Source organism: Neophocaena asiaeorientalis, unplaced genomic scaffold (assembly GCF_003031525.2).
Source record: "Neophocaena asiaeorientalis asiaeorientalis breed wild unplaced genomic scaffold, Neophocaena_asiaeorientalis_V1.1 scaffold78, whole genome shotgun sequence".
Classification (NCBI taxonomy): domain Eukaryota; kingdom Metazoa; phylum Chordata; class Mammalia; order Artiodactyla; family Phocoenidae; genus Neophocaena; species Neophocaena asiaeorientalis.
In genome coordinates this window covers 6,467,624-6,484,831 of record NW_020175018.1, presented here as the reverse complement: position 1 = coordinate 6,484,831, position 17,208 = coordinate 6,467,624, and positions in this window count along the sequence as shown.

Below are 17,208 nucleotides of genomic sequence, written 5' to 3'. Positions count from 1 at the left end.
TAAGTATTATAATTCTATTTCTTGACTTAGGTCCTTTAGTCAGTATCTATTTCCTCTCTGTTAAGAAAAATGAGAAATTGAGCACAGTTTACTATCTTTCACCTCTTCTTTCCTTTACTGAATTTTGTAGTTATGGTATTATTCTGAATTCTTCTACAGATTGCCTGTGTAACTTTTAATACCATACTAAGTCTCTATTTCTTGATTTATTCATTTTGAACTATAAGTATTGATCTCTGCTATGAAAAATAAAGAAATCTTTTATTTGTTTTGTCGGTGGTCTTATACTTTCTTCTTCTCCTGCACACCCCCCAATTCTTGTTAAATAATTCTTCTTACCTGGTCAAACTTCATAACATTTCCATTCTCTCTGTTACCATAATGGTCATTCATGATTTCTCTATAGGTTGGTTCTAAAATTTTAAACCCAATAAAATGCCATTTATACACTTTAGGCTACAGAAATATTCACCGCAGAACTAAGTGATGTGATTAGATCTATAGGGAAGAGAATGTAATCCTACGTCTTGAAAGCTCTGCTGCTTTGTTAGGAATGTTCTAAACACCAGGGCCAGTGGATTCTCCTGTAATTTTGTTTGCACTTTCTTGATCCTAACTTATTCTTAACTGCCACTGTTTCCCATGTTTACTCTTTTTCTCTTTCCTAAGTTTGTTTAACATAAAATTTACTATTTTAATTATTTTAAAGTGTACAACTAAGTACATTCACCGTGTTATGCATCCATCACCACTATCTAGCTCCAGAAGAACCCTTTCATTGCTTCAGAAGGAAACCCTGTACCCATTAAACAATTATTCCTCATGCCTCTCTCCCACCAGCCCCTGGCAACTACTAATATCCTTTCTCTCTCTGTGGATTTGTCTATTGCATGTGTTTAATGTAAATGGACTCGTGTGATACGTGGCTCTTTGCATCCGGCTTCTTTCACGTGACATAATGTTTTCAAGGTTCATCTATGTTGTAGCGTGTAACACTACTTCCTTCCTTGTTTGTGACTGAATGATATTCCAGTGTATGGATAGACCACATTTTGTTTATTTACTCAAAAATTGATGGACGTCTTGGTTGTTTCCACCTTTTGGCTATTGTGAATAGTGCTGCTATGACCATTTGTGTACAGTATCTGTTTGAGTCCCTGCTTTTAGTTCTTTTGGGTATATACCTAGGAGTGGAATTACTGGGTCCTATGATAATTCTATGTTTAACTTATTTTTTTTTTAATTTTTTTTTTTTTTTTGTGTGTGTGTGTGATACGTGGGCCTCTCACTGCTGTGGCCCCTCCCGTTGCGGAGCACAGGCTCCGGACGCGCAGGCTCAGCGGCCATGGCTCACGGGCCCAGCCGCTCCGCGGCATGTGGGATCCTCCCAGACCGGGGCACGAACCCGTGTCCCCTGCATCGGCAGGCGGACTCAACCACTGCGCCACCAGGGAAGCCCTATGTTTAACTTATTGATGAACTGCCAAACTGTTTTCCACAGTGGCCACACCAGTTTACATTCCCACCAGCAATGTACGAAGGTTCTAATTTCTCCACATCCTCTCTCCATGCTCTTGCCACCACTTGTTATTTTCCGGTTTTTGCTGCTAGCTGCCCTTCTTGGTGTAAGCAGTAGCTCTGGTATTGATTTGCACCTCCCTAACAGCTAATGATGCTGAGCACCTTTCCATGTGCTTATTGGTCATTGCGTATCTTCTTGGCGGTAGTATCAAGTCCTTTGCGCATTTTTAGATTGGGTTGTTTGTCTCTCTGTTGTTGAAATATTTTAAAAAATATTGTTATTTGTCTGTAGAAGCATCTTAATATACATGTTTTTAATTTGGGGGCAGAGTGGTAAAATCCTGAGTTCCTGGGAATCATAAAATATCTTTCTTTTGCCCTCCCCCTATTTAATAGTTTGTATAGAATCCTTGGATAAAAACACTTTCCCTTGGAACCTGAAAGCTGTGACAGGCTGAATAATGCCCCCCCTCCCCCCAATACCCAGGACATCCCGGAAGCCATGAATATTACCTTTTATGACAAATGGGACTTTGCAGATGTGATCAAGGATATTGAGATGGGGAGATTGTCCTGGATTATCCAGGGGGGCCCTAAATGTAACCACAAGTGTCCTTATAAGAGGGAGGCAGGGGGAGATTTGTTTACAGAGGGAGATCTGTTTACAGAGGAAGAAAGCAAGATGCTACCTGCTGGCTTTGAAGATGGAGGAAGGGGCCCTGAGCCAAGGAATGTGAGAAGAGAAGCTCTAGAAGCTGGAAAAGGAAAGCAAGGAAATATGTTCTTCCCTAGGGTCTCTGGAGGGAGCACAGTGGGACACCTCGCTTTCCACCCTGTGAGACTGATTTCAGACTGCTGACCTCCAGAATGTAAGACAGCACACTTGTGTAGTTTTAAGCCTCCGAGTTTGGGGTGGTTTGTCACGGTGGCCATAGGAGGCTCACACAGAGGCACAGCTCTACAGCATCCAGGCCTGCAGTATCCAGTGGGCAGCTAGCATCACTGGGTTCTGTGTTTTTGCTCTCTGAAGCTTTTGAAATGTTCTCTGTATCTGAGGAGTGCTGAAACCTCACCAGGAGGCGTCCCGTGTCTGTCTTTTTCATTTATGCCGCGTGGCCTTGTGCTCTCTGTTCTTTGAGGCCACAGCTAGCCCCCGACATCCAAATGCAGCCCTTTGACATATAATCTAATGATGTTCTTGTGCCCGGGGCTGGCATGGCTACTTGCATTTGTGACACGGCCCCAGGAGCGTCTCTCCTGAGGCAATCGCTGCTGTCTCTGACCATGGTTTCCTCTGCCAATCCGTCAGGGCATTGCTTTTTTACTTCAGACATTTTCAGATAAATGCAAAAGCCGTGAATAGTACAATGGGCTCTCGTATATCCATATCTGGGTTCAACAGTTAGCGATATTTGTCTCTATTTGCTTCACTCGCCCTTTTCTCTCTTCTCTCTCTCTTTGTTAAATCAGTGCTATTTTCCTTTTAAATCGGTGCTTTTCAATATTTAATGTGCTAAGAAATCACCTAGGAATCTTGTTAAATTCCAGATTCGGATTTAGTAGGTCTGTGATGGGGCCTGAGAATTTGCATTTCTAACAAGTTCCCAGGTAAAGCAGATGGTCCTCCAGGGTTGCACCTGAGTGGCAAGTCTCAGACATCATGAATTTCAGCCCTCTATACCTTACTTAGTAGACGCCGCTAAGATGCACAGAATTGGTGCCCCTCTGAAATAATCAAACATGCACACGTGTATTTGCTTGGTTCACATGTTGTTCTGTCCTTTTTTTCTACTAAATTATATCTGCTCCTTTAAGGAGCAGCTAGGAGATATAGCACCCGCTCTTTCCTGTGAATCTTGTAAGGAGTTTCTTCCCCTGTCATTTCTCCCACAGGACCTTCCCTTTGACCTGGGAAGATTAAGGAAATACTCTCACTCTTTATCTGCGCTCCCATGTACATGGCAGCATTGCTCACAATAGCCAACATGTGGAAATAACCCAAACGTCCACCAGCAGATGAATGGAAAAAGAAAATGTGGTGTATACATAAAGTGGAATATTATCCAGCCTTAAGAAAAAGAAGGAAATCCTGCCACTTGCGACATGGATGAACCTCGAGGACATTATGCTAAGTGAAATAAGCCGGTCACAGAGGAACAAATATTGCATAATTCCACTTCTAAGAGGTATTTAAAATAGTCAAGCTATACAGTGGCGGTTACCAAGGGTTGGGGGAGGGTGAAATGGGGAATCTGTTATTCCATTGATACAGAGTTTCAGTCACGCAAGATGAGTAAATTCTAGAAATCTCCTGTATGACAGGAGTTAACAATACCTGTGATCAATAACCAATAACAGTGCCTGTAGTTAACAGTACCGAATCGTGCACTTAAACGTTTAAGAGGTTAGATATCATGTTAAGTGTTCTTACCACAAAAACCAAAAACAGGCAAAGAAAGAAAGGGACACAAGGAGTCTTTTGGAGGTGATGGATCTCTTTATTATCTTCCTTGTGGTGGTATCACAGGTTCATGCATACTGCCAAACTCATAAAATTGTATACATCAAAAATATGCAGTTTTTTAACCTCAGTTCAGCTGTTAAAAAAAAACAAAACACTTCTCTTGTGGACAACAAAACCTTTCTCTTTCCTCATGATTGCCTTGCCCAAGCCACTGCTGTTCTGTTCTGAAATGGCAAACACCAAGTCCCAGGGTGGTGGAGGGGGCGTGGTTTAGAATGTGTGGTGGAGGGGGAGTGGTTTGGGCGGTGAGGACCTGAGCAGGGCTGTTAGGAGTCATCCTTTTAGCCATTATTGCTTTGGTCACTCCTGTGCTCAACTCTGGAAACGGCTGCTCTGTTTCCCTTCCGCACTGCAGGATCCGGGCTCCCCACTCAGTGGTTGGTCTCTGTTTCAACAGGCAAAGGAAGGGCTCAGAAAGAAAGTTGGCTCCATCACAAAAGAGATGAAATAATCTCTTGGGAACTTCTTGTCTAAATCCAGACTTAATCCAGACTTCAGAAAGGACACCAAGGGTCACCCTTTCCCTCTCCTGAATGATTAGTACTTTCAGATCCAGTGACCCATCCGTGGGCGCTCTGCCAGGCTTGTGGCAGCAGCAGAAGACAGTCCTGTCCCCTGCCCTTGTTGAGTTTCCCCCTGGTCTAAGGAGAAACACATTTCACGTTTCTCTGGACCACTGGGTAGCAGGGAGCTCTCCAGCATTCTTTGCAGTGTTTGGGACATAAAGATGCTTAGGAAATATTTGATGAATAAATGAGTGTGCTTTTATATGCTTCTTCAAGAAATGGTTTGGGACCTCTGGAAAACAATTGCTGGAGAAATGAAGAATATTGTTCAAAATTCAGAGGATGACGAGGTCTCTGAAAAGTGTTTTCTCTTGATCCAGAGGAAAATTTTAGAATCTTATGAGGAACCTCATGTAAATGCAAGGAGAGGGTGGTTTTTATGAAATTAGAGCAAAATCATAGGGAGAGGAAGCTGAGATGAACAGATACCTCGATAAAATATAAAGAGAGATGGATGAGATAAGGAAGATTTACAAGGGACCCACAAGGCGATAGAATCGTTACAGTCCTGGGAAGTATCACAACAGCCGAATCGACTGGATGGAAAATCAAGTCGGGGGTGTGGAGGACAATCTTAAAAGTCTCCCTTAGAAGTCAGAAGAAAAGGATAAAAACAGAAAAGATGGGGCAATATCGATATGACGGCACTTCTTGAGGAAAGAGCAAGAAAATTGGCACCAAGGTAGAATTTAAAGGCAGACGGTGCAGGTCAGAAAAGTCCCCTCCTTCCTGACCAAGTCAGTGGGCAGACCCTGGATAATATGTTGAATGACGAGGAGAAAGAGCAAAGCCATTAACATGCAAGGATTCTGACAGGAGAAAGTGACACACCTGAGAGGTGACCCAGCAATGAACAAGTCGGGCTGGCTTCAGACTTCCTCTGAGAAAACAAACTAGCATCTACAGAGTCATGGCCCAGTGATGTTCTGTTCTTCCGAAGAATCTTACATATAGAAAGGCAAACTGTTTCTGCAACGGGCAGATAGGGCTAGTAACAGTTCTTCCCTATAGGATGGTTAGAGCGCTTAGTGAAATATGCATGGATTTAGACACTTAGAACGGTGCCCAGCCTGGGGTTTCATTCATTCTGATTGGCCTGGTGCTCTCCATAAATGAAGATGCTGGCTTCACTGGGGCCATGTGGAGTTGGAGGCATCTTGGACATCCCCAGATGTCCAGAGGGTTACTGGATCCCTGGGTTTGGAGCTCAAGAGAGAGGTCTGGGGAGGAGATGGTAACTAAAGCTGGAGAGGCAGATTAAATCACCAAGAAAGTGTGTCTGGTGCAAGAAGAGGTTGCTGGAGGACGACCATTGTGATGAGCAAAGGGGAACCTGGAGAAGGCCTGAGCCCAGCCTGCGGTTTAACGTGGGTTCTGTTCTTGGCTGTGGAGCCAGCCAGACAATCGAGGTCAAGAAGTTACTTGACCCAGAACAAATATCACCTGTGGAAGTACCTCTGCCATATGGAAAGGCCCAGGAAATGCCCTAAATCCTTGCCCACTGCAGGTGGACCTCACCAAGGCCCCTCCCCTACCCGGAGGGGAGGTAACCTGCTGGTATCCGGGGAGGCCCTGACTTTTATTTGGGATCAATCACCAGTAACTCTCCTTTTGTCGATAAGGATGTCTCCCTGCTCCTTCCAGATTAGGGCAGACTAATTGGGACTAGAACGTTCAGTGTTTGAAGATTGTATGATTAGGGAAATGTACAAATTCAATTTTGCCCGGCCAGATTCAATTCTGCTCTAATCAGAGAGATAGAAAACTCCAGTGTGATAATGACAGGGAAAATGTCTTTGCTTAACACTTCCTGGGAGCTGAGGTCTCTGGACCGGCCTTGCCAGTGCTGTGGGAAGGGCAAGGGTTTGGTGGTGCTTGCTTACCTGATCTTGATATATTGTCAATATCCTCTTTTCCTGGACAGCCTTTGAATGATGCCTCTGGCAGAGCTTGGAACATGATGGCGAATAGTGTCATAGGAAGAACTCATCCCTCTGCTCGGCTCTGAGCTGGCCCAGCTTTGCATCCTGCCAGCGCCGGTGGGTCCAAGGATGAATCCGAGCACCTGGTGGCAACCCTCTGGGCTGAGGGGAGTCTGGAGCTGGAAACATTGCACAAGGAGTGATGACCAAGGCTGGCAGAGTTCCTTGACCCCCCAGCCTGTGCTCCATGTACCTCCCTCTCTTTGTCTTGCTGTTTTCTCCATTAGTAATGCCCTTTCTCCCCTGCTCCACCTGGTGACCTCTTATGCATCCTTCAAAGCCCACTCAAAATGTCCCCTCTGAAGGCCCAGTCATCAATTCCCCCAGGCAAATCAGGTCACTCTGCTCTGTCCCATCATAGCTCAACATCAGGACCTCTTGTCACACATCTGCTTTTCTCAAGGAAGCACTAGTTAGATTGATCTCAGGCCATTTCTGTCCCATCTAGCTGGGGCCAAGCTCAGTCTTAGAAGGAAACTGAGGCAGACACCATTCTACAATGTTGGCCATGCTGGGGACCAAGGAGACCCTCAGGCCAGGGTCATATGATCATGGTCCCCTCCAGCTGCAGGCCTGACCAGCCAGGACCCTGGGTATCTGCTAGAGTGGGTTAATGGACATAAAGGCCTTGGATTTTGGTGAGGGATAGGCTCCTATCTTTGTGTTCAGGCCACTGAGAAAGGATAGGGAATCTGGGCCCAGGGTGGCCATGGCATGTGGCTGGGTTGGGTGGCAGTACCGATGGGGTAAAAACTGTGAGCCCTGGAGCCAGACCGTGGGTATGAGCCCTAGTGCTACCACTTCGGGGACTTCCTTAAGCTCTCCAGGTCACGGTTTCCTCATCTGTAAGATGGGGATGTCCACAGCATTTCCTTGTAGAAACGCTAGAGAATTAAATGAAATCGCAACGTGAAGCTCTTAGGACGGCTCACAGGTCAACACTCAGTAGCGCTGGCCTCAGCAGCAGGGGATGTTTGGACTTCTCTGTGGAGAGGGATCAGTGTCAGAAGTGGCAGGAACAGTCTTCAGGAGGGATCGTTTGAGATTCTGGGTTCCAGCAATGTCGCTTTGGGCCCAGAGACGCAGTGTGTTCTGGAATTGGGGAAGGGGCCGAGGCACATGGCTACTTTCTGGGAGCGTGGGAAGTGACTTAGCATTCTGACATAGGGTCAACCCTCAAGGAGCGCTTACTCTATGAAAAATGCCTTGTAAGCCCGTTTGTAACAATCTTCACAAGAACCTCGGGATATCTCAATAGTGCTGGAGACCCATTTTGTGGATTGGGAAACTCAGGAGATCTGATCACCAGTGGGGAAGGGGGTTGACACCAGGATGCCAATGCAGGTCTGACCAACTCCAAGTGTCTCAGGTGTTAACACTCCAAATCTTTGATCGCCTTTCATATTCCCAGGGGTCCCGACCATTGGTGCGACTCTGCTCATTTACCGTTGAGAAGAGGCTAGAGATGATCCAGTGCCATTCAGTCCATGAGCTGCAGGACCAGGATTTGGTCCTAGGCCCCCGATCTTCATCTTTGAGGCCACCAGGCAGCTTAAGGGGAAGGGCCGTGGTGCTGATGGGGATCCCCTCCTCCCATCTTGCTTGGGGACCCAGCAACCTGACTCACGGGTGACAGGAGCACCTTTCCTATGGCGAGTCATGTACCCAGATAAGCATTAGCCTCATTTAATGCCGGCCCCAGGATCATCACTGTGGCACCATTGCTTTATGTCTTCTGAAATTTAATGACCTATGAATGATACCAGATAATTTGCAAATTTGACATAATCAGCACCGGCCAATTCCATTCAGTCATTTGTTAGTAAACACCAAGACCCCCAGCTGAAGTTTTACGCTTCCAAAATTTGAAATAAAGAGCTGAGGGGCTGAATAGAATGCAATATCTGAATATTTATAACGAACTTCATTTCGGCAGGCTTGGTGACACCCAAGGTTTACTTGCAGTTCATTTGCATTGTGAATTTTTTAAAAAATAGTAATTATCTGCAAAAGGTCAAATATTTGATTTATCTATATAATTCAATTTCTCAAAGGCCTTTGGGATTCAAATTAACGCCCTTGTAATATCTTCATTGAAAAAGAAGATTAATTATGCTTACATGGAACTTAATTTGGCTTATCAGACCTTTAATATGGCTGTGATCGTGAAGGCATTTAAATTTAGGATTACGCGGGTGATCCGGTCCCTTATTTGGGAGAATTTTAATATTCGTCATTATTTTTATGCATATCATTTTTCCCGCCTGTTCAGGAAAATTAAAATGTCAGTTCTGAAAGAAATAAACATTATGTATTGACATTGGTAATTATGTTTTGGTATTTAAGGATGCATAAAAAACTGCACACAGAGCCTCAAATATAAATTTGCAGTCAATACCCTCAGAAGGAAACTGGAGCGTTTTGACTTGACTCACTAAATTGGAAACAGGCTCTCTCTGGGGTTGCTGGGATCTAGGCATGTAGTTTGTATTGGCATTCAAGGATGTTCAAAGGTTTGAGGGGCCACAGGAACTCTGGCTTTAGGGTCAGGAGGCCTGGAGTTTCTCTTTGTCACTAAAGTATTGTGTGACGATGATCAAATCAAAAGCCCCTTCTGAGCCCCAGGTTCCTATCTGTGAATGGTAATCATTTGCTCAGCTGTTCTTGCTCACTGGACTGTCAGTTCCTTGGTGGCAGGGCAATATCTCATTTAGTCTTGAACCTCCAGACCTGTCAGCACAGTGTCTGTTGCATGTGGGCGATGTGAAGGGCTTTGACCCTGAATGAAGGCAGTGGAGTTGGAGATAGTAGCGATTGTGAACTAGAGTTTGGCTCTGTATCAGTAAGCTATTGCTGCATAACAAATCATACCAAAACATAGTGGCTTAAAATGAGAGCTATTTATTATTTTTCAAGACTCTGCAGGTCACTTGTGCTATTCTGCTGATCTGGGCTGGATCGGCTAATCTTGGCTGGGCTTGTTCACATACCTTGGGTCAACTGGCAGGTGGGCTGGGGGCTGGCTGGTCTAGGATGACTTTGGATGTGATGCTTCATGTATTCTGTAATGTAGAAAACGTTACGGAAAAACCTGAACGAGCTTTTCGGCCAACCCAATATTTGCTCATTCTCCGGCCAGCTAGTCTGGGCTTGTTCTCATGGCAGAACAGGGGTTTGCGGGAGGAAGCAGAAGCATTCAGGTTTCAGCTTGCATCTGGTTCGCTACTGTCTCATTGGCTAAAGTAAGTGATATGGCCGTGCCCAGAGTCAGCGTGGGAGGGACTTACAAAGGGGGAGGGATCCAGGGAGGCAGCAAAACTTGGGGCCAGCAAAGCAGTCAACCTACCACAGACTCCATCTTCCTCCATCTTCACCCTGCCACTGCTAGTTATGTGAGCAGAGGCATGGGCCTTGAAACTGTCACAATCTCTTCATCTGTCCAATCTGGCAGAGATGTGATGAGGTTTAAGTGAAACAAGTGTATTTTAAGTCTGTGGCACCAGGTACATGGTGGCTGTCCAGGATAGCTTAGCTGACAGATAACCATCCAAAGATGGGCACTGCAGGTTTGTTTATAAGCGTTGGAAATCAGAAACTACCTAAATGCCCATCAGAGGGGGCCTAGTAAAATAAATCAGGGTGCGCCCATGTAATGGAACACTTTTTGTCCCTTAATTCAATAGATCAATATACCAGTGTGGAAGGCTGTCCACGATAGATGGTTGAGTGGAGAAGAAAGCAAGTTTCAGGACAACTTGCAATGGATGATGCCATTTCTGTCTGTGTGTGAAATGTCAGCCATATGTTTATCCTGGTTTATAGAGAAATGTCTGGAAAACTATGCTCTAAACTATACATAGTGGGATTTAATACTTCTAGATGTCTTAAATTTTCATAATGAATGTGCATTATTGAGAATGCTTGCACTTTCTGAATGGAAAAAGAAAAAAATTAGAGAAAAATTGTAGGTAAAGAACATTAAAAAATGCTGGCTTTTAGGTTCTAAGTTATCTGAATGATTGATAATAATATCTAGTAATAATAAAAATGATAAACTAATATAAAAATGATAACAGCTACCGTCTATCGAGGACTCATTATATGCCGAGTACTTCACATCCTGAAAGGTAGGTGGCTTCCCATTTTCCAGGTGAGGAAACTGAGTCTCAGAGCAGAAAAGTAACTGGCCCAGATGAGAGCCGCTTCCCCAGGGCTGACTGTCGGACCCCTGCCCCTCACGGAGAGGCCATGCCGCATTGGCTTGTAAAGCAGAGGTTCTCCATGCCTGGCCACCCATCAGAAGTGTTGAGTGGCTTTTCCAGATACAGATTCCTGGGCCCCACCCTATATTCAATGAGCCGTTCCTCTTTTGAAAGGGGACTCAGGAATCTGTATTTTAACATGTGCCCACAGGGATTTGGGGGCAGTCAGTGTGGCATTAAGGAACTGCTGCGCTAATTCCCTTTATCTTGTCTGGTGGCTCAGTTGATCTTCACAACCCAGCACCCAAGGAAATGAGCAAAAGGTTGACTGGCCATCACTGTCCATTTTACAGATGAGGAAACTGAGGCTCAGAGAGAGGAAGTCACTAGCTCAGAGTCCTGGAGCTGGGAAATGGGATGTAAGCCCCGGCCTGACTCTAAGCATATGTTCCACACATTGGATGGGCTGGTATGTGGGGAAGGCCTTTCTGAGGGTGACAGGGAAGGAGGGACATTTCTGGATATTGGGGGCCACCTGGTAGCCTGTGGTGGCCAACTGCCCTCCTCCCTGGGCCCTGGCTGTTGGAGTACAGATGGCAGAGTCTCTGTGGCCCATTTCTTTGCCAGGCATTTGGAGGCTGAAGCTGGTGTGGAGCTGTGGTGGGATTATTGGCTTTACCTGCAGTCCACTGGGGGGACCTCCCCTCAGGTGATCCCAAAGATCCAGCCCAATAAAATGGGGGTGAGAAATGGGCCCTAACTGGGCCACTTCTTCCTCTCTCCCTTCCGGCTACTGGAACTCTGACGGCTCTTTCTCTCTTCCTCTTTTCAGTTTCTTGCTTCTTGGCTTTTATTAGCAAATTTCAGGGGAATAGGTTTGCTGGGGAAATGATAAAAGTGATTGTAATCAGAGAACTTCGAGCCATCTATCATTGAAGATATGGGTGCCTGAGGTAAGTCTCCACCTGCCTTCCCGGCCTTCATAGCTGGAAGGAGACAGCTGCTTGGGGACGTGGGATTGGGGACACAGGCTGGACTGGCAGGAGGCCCTGCAGGCCTGGGAATGTCTCCTGTGTCCCCCCAAACCTCAGAGGGAGTCATCCGCCACCACTTCCTCTGTCTCAGGTCTGGGGGCCAAGACATGTCTCCTGGTTTCTTCCCCAGGACGAGGAGCCCCATGATGGCAGCTCCTTTGTCCCCTGTCTTCCAACAGAGCTCTTGTCTCCCCTCAGCTCCTAAGGATCTGTTCACAGTTATTTTGTTTTATTTTATTTTATTTTAGTTTTTGTAACAGCTTTTTTGAGATATATACCATACAAGTTACCCATTTAAAGGGTATAATTCAATGGTACAACTGAATGGCATTCACCAAGTTGTGCAACCATCACCTTTCTTCTTTAAAGAAAGCCCGTTATCCTTTAGCTGTCACCCTCCAACCCACCATCCCTCCCAGCCCTAGGTAACCACTAACTACGTTCTGTCTTTACAGATTTTCCGGTTGTGGGCATTTCATATAAATGGAATCATACAATACGTGGTCTTTGGTGACAGGCTTTGTTACTTAGCATAATGTTTGCAAGTTGTGGCATGTGTCAGCACTTCATTCCTTTCTGTGGCTGAATAATATTCCATTGTTTTGGTAAATGGTTAAATATGCCATCATTTATTTTATCTTATAAGTATTTTTTTCTTCTTGTTCCTCCAAAGATTTACCAATCACAAAATGCAAAGAATACTGTCAGATTAAAAAAAAAGTAAGAGAGTATATCTGAGAATTTTTCATCAGAAGAATATTGCAGAAATGGGAAAAATAATTGCACCTGGAATTCCATGGCAGCTTGCACAGAAATAGGGATCTGGCTAAATAAATTACGATAATCTGTATGTCATGTGGATTTATAGTCATTGACATGAAAAGCTATCCATGACATGTAGTTGAGTCGATTATACAATCCCATTTTTATAAAATTATATTTTCATTTCATGACCGTCTGGAAGAATGTTCACCGAAAAGTTCACGTGAACATCTCTGAAGGGTGGAATTTCAAGTGGTATGTACGTATTTTTGTTTTGGGGGAAAAAGAGTAAGGAAATTGGAACTAGGAGTAAATAAATGTAGTGACATAAGATATACACAAGGGAATGTTTGTTCCCCCAAATGTATACTGGGGAGTCCTCTGCATTTGTGGAAAGGCCCTCTACATTGTCCCCTCTCAGTGAGCCCCAGAAAACTGATAGGGCTGGATGATTAAATTTATACATGGCTCTGAGCTCCCCAGCAGCCAAAGCAAAGAGGGCAAGGAGAACCTACAACTTATTTAGAGAGGAAGATCCTATTCCTGAGAGAGGCTGAGAGAGCCGTTCCTCCTGGGTCTTAGGGAGAGGCTCCTTCCTGCTGTGATGAACAGCATCCTCCATGCATCTTCTCGGTACACACGAGAGTGAGACTCCTAAACGTGGGCCATGAGGGCAGTGATGTGAGCTTATGAGGGGAGAAACAAGGCAGGGCAGGGGACTTGCTCTCCACTGTCAGCGCCTGGTGTTTGGGTGTGTGCCTGTGGGGGCTCGGCAGGCTGCCCTGCAGGGGAGGCGATGGGGGGCCCCTCATGGGTGCCTACACCTTCTTATTCTTTCATTTCATGACCATCTGGAAGAATGTTCACCGAAATGTTCACATGAACATTATCTCTGAAGGGTAGAATTTCCGCTCATCCTCATGGTCTCATCATGTGCACTCTGCAGCCGAGGGGGCCGAGAGGAGACATCAGTTGTCTGAGCTCGTGGAGCTGAATGAGCAGAGCAGGAAGGCCTTCCTAGAGCTTGCTGTCCCAGAGCCAGGGCTCTTGGGACCCTACACCCAGCCTCACAAGGTGGAGCCCTGGTCCCAAGCAGCCCTGTCCCTGAGGCCCTGGCATGCTCTCTGTTCTTTGAGGCCAGCCAGTCTTCTCCACTCACTGCATCCTTACTGCTGTGTGGCCTTGGACAAGTTACGTAAATTCTCTGGGCCTCAGCTTTCTCATCTGGAAAATGGGGATAACAGTAGTTCCTCCACCATCGCTTCTGGTGAGAAGGAAATGAGTTAATAAACAGGTGGTATCGTGCTGAGGGCCATGCCTGGGCCACAGGAAACACTCCCTGTCTTCCTGAGTCTGGTTTAGTCCCCTCCCACTTATCCTCTTCTTTGCATTGATCAGATTTTTCTAAAATGCACCTCTGAGGGCGCCATTTCCCTTTTCCTTCACGGAAGTCCACCCTTATCAGCAGGATGTCTGTGCCCCGGGGTCCAGCTGGCATTCCCAATGTCCTCTCTCCCCAGTCCTCCCCTCACCTTCTCTGCTCCAACCTCCATCAGTTTCCACAACTAAGCTCCTCCCTTTCTCACCTGTGCCCTCTGCTTGGCTCTCTCTCCTTCCTCCCTTCACTCAGACAACGCCTCCTTACGTTTTGGGTTATGGCTGAGATACCTCCTCCTCCAGGAAGGCTTCCCTGATCCTCCGGCCCTCCACTGCACCCTCCCCACCCTCCCCCTTCCTGGCACGGGTGTTGTCTGCTTCCTTCAGCATCTCCCTTCACCTGGAGTTCGGAGGGCAGTTACCCTCAGCTTGTTCATGACTCACAGAGTGTTTGTCTTACGGGCCAGGTGAATGATGGATGGCTGGAGAGAAAGTAGGACTTGGCAGGAGGAGGCCAAGCCAGGCTGATGGACTCACATGAATGAACAAAGGCCTGGCATGTTCGGGCTCAGAATAAGAGCTGACTGCTGTGCACATGTGCGGACGAATCTGTGTCATGGGCTTGACCATCAACCCCATTTGATGGTTGAGTAAACTGAGGTACAGAGTAGTTATCTCATCTCCCCAAAGTCACCAGCTAGTGAGAGGTGAGCTGGGACTCACACCCCTCGTGTCTGACTCTAGATCATGGACACCAACCACTGTGCGCTGTCTGCTCCCAGGCTTCTCATGGAGAGACGGATGGGCCGTCCTAGAAATCAAGATGAGAGGAGGACTTTGGGGTCAGATTAGCATTTTAGTACGTTTCCTTGGGTGCCTGTGGTGTAGATAGTGGACCCACAACTGAACTCCCAACTGTACACCTCCTGCTGCGTGCCTGGATTCCAACACGGGCGCCCTCAGGTGGGCAAATGTAACCCACACATTTGAATGTCAAGCAGAGTGTACCATAAAGAGATGTACAAAATCACCCCAAAATATTGAAAGGCAAACAGACAATATACCCCAACACAGACATGCAGAGTCATGAACACGGGCAGAAAAACGTGTACACACACACACACACACACACGCACACACACACTTCCCAGAAATTTGCAAATGGAAGGAAAACCCTCAGGAGTGAAGTCTACAGGGACTAGGAGGTGGATGAAACAGGGAATCTGTGTCTGGGATGTCCCATTACTGTCCCCCAAGTCGCCTGTCAAATCAGGGGTTGCTCCCTGGTGGCATGGCTACCGACCCTGAGTCAGAGGACTGTTTCTCAGATGATAATCTGACCACTTGACTTCCTGTTTGGAACTTGGCAGAGGCTCCTACTGTGCTCACACTTGGAGTCTTTGTAGGATTTGGCTCCTCCTGCCATCCTGCCTCTCCCCTCAAGTCTCGACCCGGCCACACTGAACTCTTAAGATTCCTCCAGTAGCACTTCCCTGCCCACACTCATGATCCTTCTGGCCAATTCACACTGGTCTTCCAGGTCTCAATTCAGATGCCACCTCTTCCAGGAAGCCTTCCCTGACTTCCAAGCCCAGGTCAAGGACCCTACTCTGTACCTACCTCTATCCTAGTCCTCATCAAGCTGAGCTGTCATCCTCATGGCTCTGTCTCCTTTACTAGCCAAAGGCTCTTTGAGGGCATCTGGGTGTCTCTGGCAACTGACACAGAGTTGGGCCTCAGGGTTCCAGGCTCAACCCTGCCACTCACTGGCTCTGATGGTCACTTTCCATCATTTGGAGCTAGCATGTGAGACAAAACCTCTGTGTGATGCAGGACAAAGCATGGCACAAACCTCCGTAACCTAAAGTAAACCTGGTACTTTCTTAACACTTTCCAAAGCTCTCCCGTTACCTCATTACATCTCAGTGCCTATCCTAGGAGCTACACAAGACTGGGGTCATTGCCTCCACTTTACACCTGAGACAACTGAGGCTCAGAGAGGGGAAGCAGCTTCCATGCGTGCAGACCCAGCTCTCTGGCCACACCTTCTGCTGCAGGAGCTGGCGTGACCAGGGAAGCCTTGGTGACGAGGAAGCACTTTCGCTGGCTTCCCAAGTCTGGGTGAGGCGTGGACACAGGGAGGCTAGGGGGAGGCCTTTGGGAGGAGGGACAGCCCGGGCAGAGGCATGGTGTGGGAAACTGCAGGATGTGGGGATACGCCTACACTCCTGGCCTTGCTGAGCCTGGGTGAGGAAGCTGGAGAGGTAGGTCAGGGCTAGATCCTGGGAAGCCTTGCCAGCCTGACCGAGGACTGAACTTCATCCCGTGGGTTACAAGGAGCTGGTGAAGACTTTTGAGCAGGAAAGAGACTTCACTCCAGATCAGGCTGAATCCAGGGTTTGGGAGGCTACTGAGAAGTCTGTAGCCGCATCCCAGCTAGGCCGGTGGTGACGACAGCTGGAGTGGAGGGCACGCCCCCTCCCTTTGTCTTCTGTCCGACCTTGGCGGGGGTTCCCCGGGATACAATCCCGTTTGCCCTGTTGTCTCTGCCTCAGAGGTGGCAGCTGGTGAATGGCCCTCCTTGAGAACATCCTGGGCTGCTGCCAGAGGGCCTGGTTGGGACGGTGGGGGTGGGGATGGGAGGGAGGGGGGAGAGGGGATGCTCGAGGTGGGAGGAGTCGCTGACGCCTCTGACTTCCACAGGGGGTCAGTGTAGCATTAAAGTTCCTCCGGACAGCTCTGCCCGGCACACATACCCTGATGGAGGCCCTTGGGTTCAGGAATCTGGGTCAGCTAGTTATATTTGGAACCCCTGGTGGGCAGGCACAAGGCAAGGTGGGCTGGGGGATGCAGAGCCACTTGAGAATCCGTTTTGTTTGCTTGTTTTCTTTTTTGTGTTGATCTGAAGAGCTTCAGAAGGAACTTCCTGAGAAAGCCGCATTTCTGTAACATGGAGAGGACCATGCCCTTCCCTACCTGATGTCCCTGGTGGGTTGGTGGAGACCCCTTCTGTCTCTGCTTTCACCTGGTAAGGTGGGGTCCACCTAAAGGGCAGTTCTATGCAAATGACAGATTCCAGAGCCCTAGGGAATCTCAGAGATGACCTAGATCTCCAATGATCCTGCACATTCGACAACTTCCTGCTTGGTTGTTCAGAAAGTTGAGAAACTGAGACCAGAGAGGTGGCCAGATCTGCCCAAAGTCTTGCAGGGAGTTAGTGGCAGGGCCAGGATAGAATCT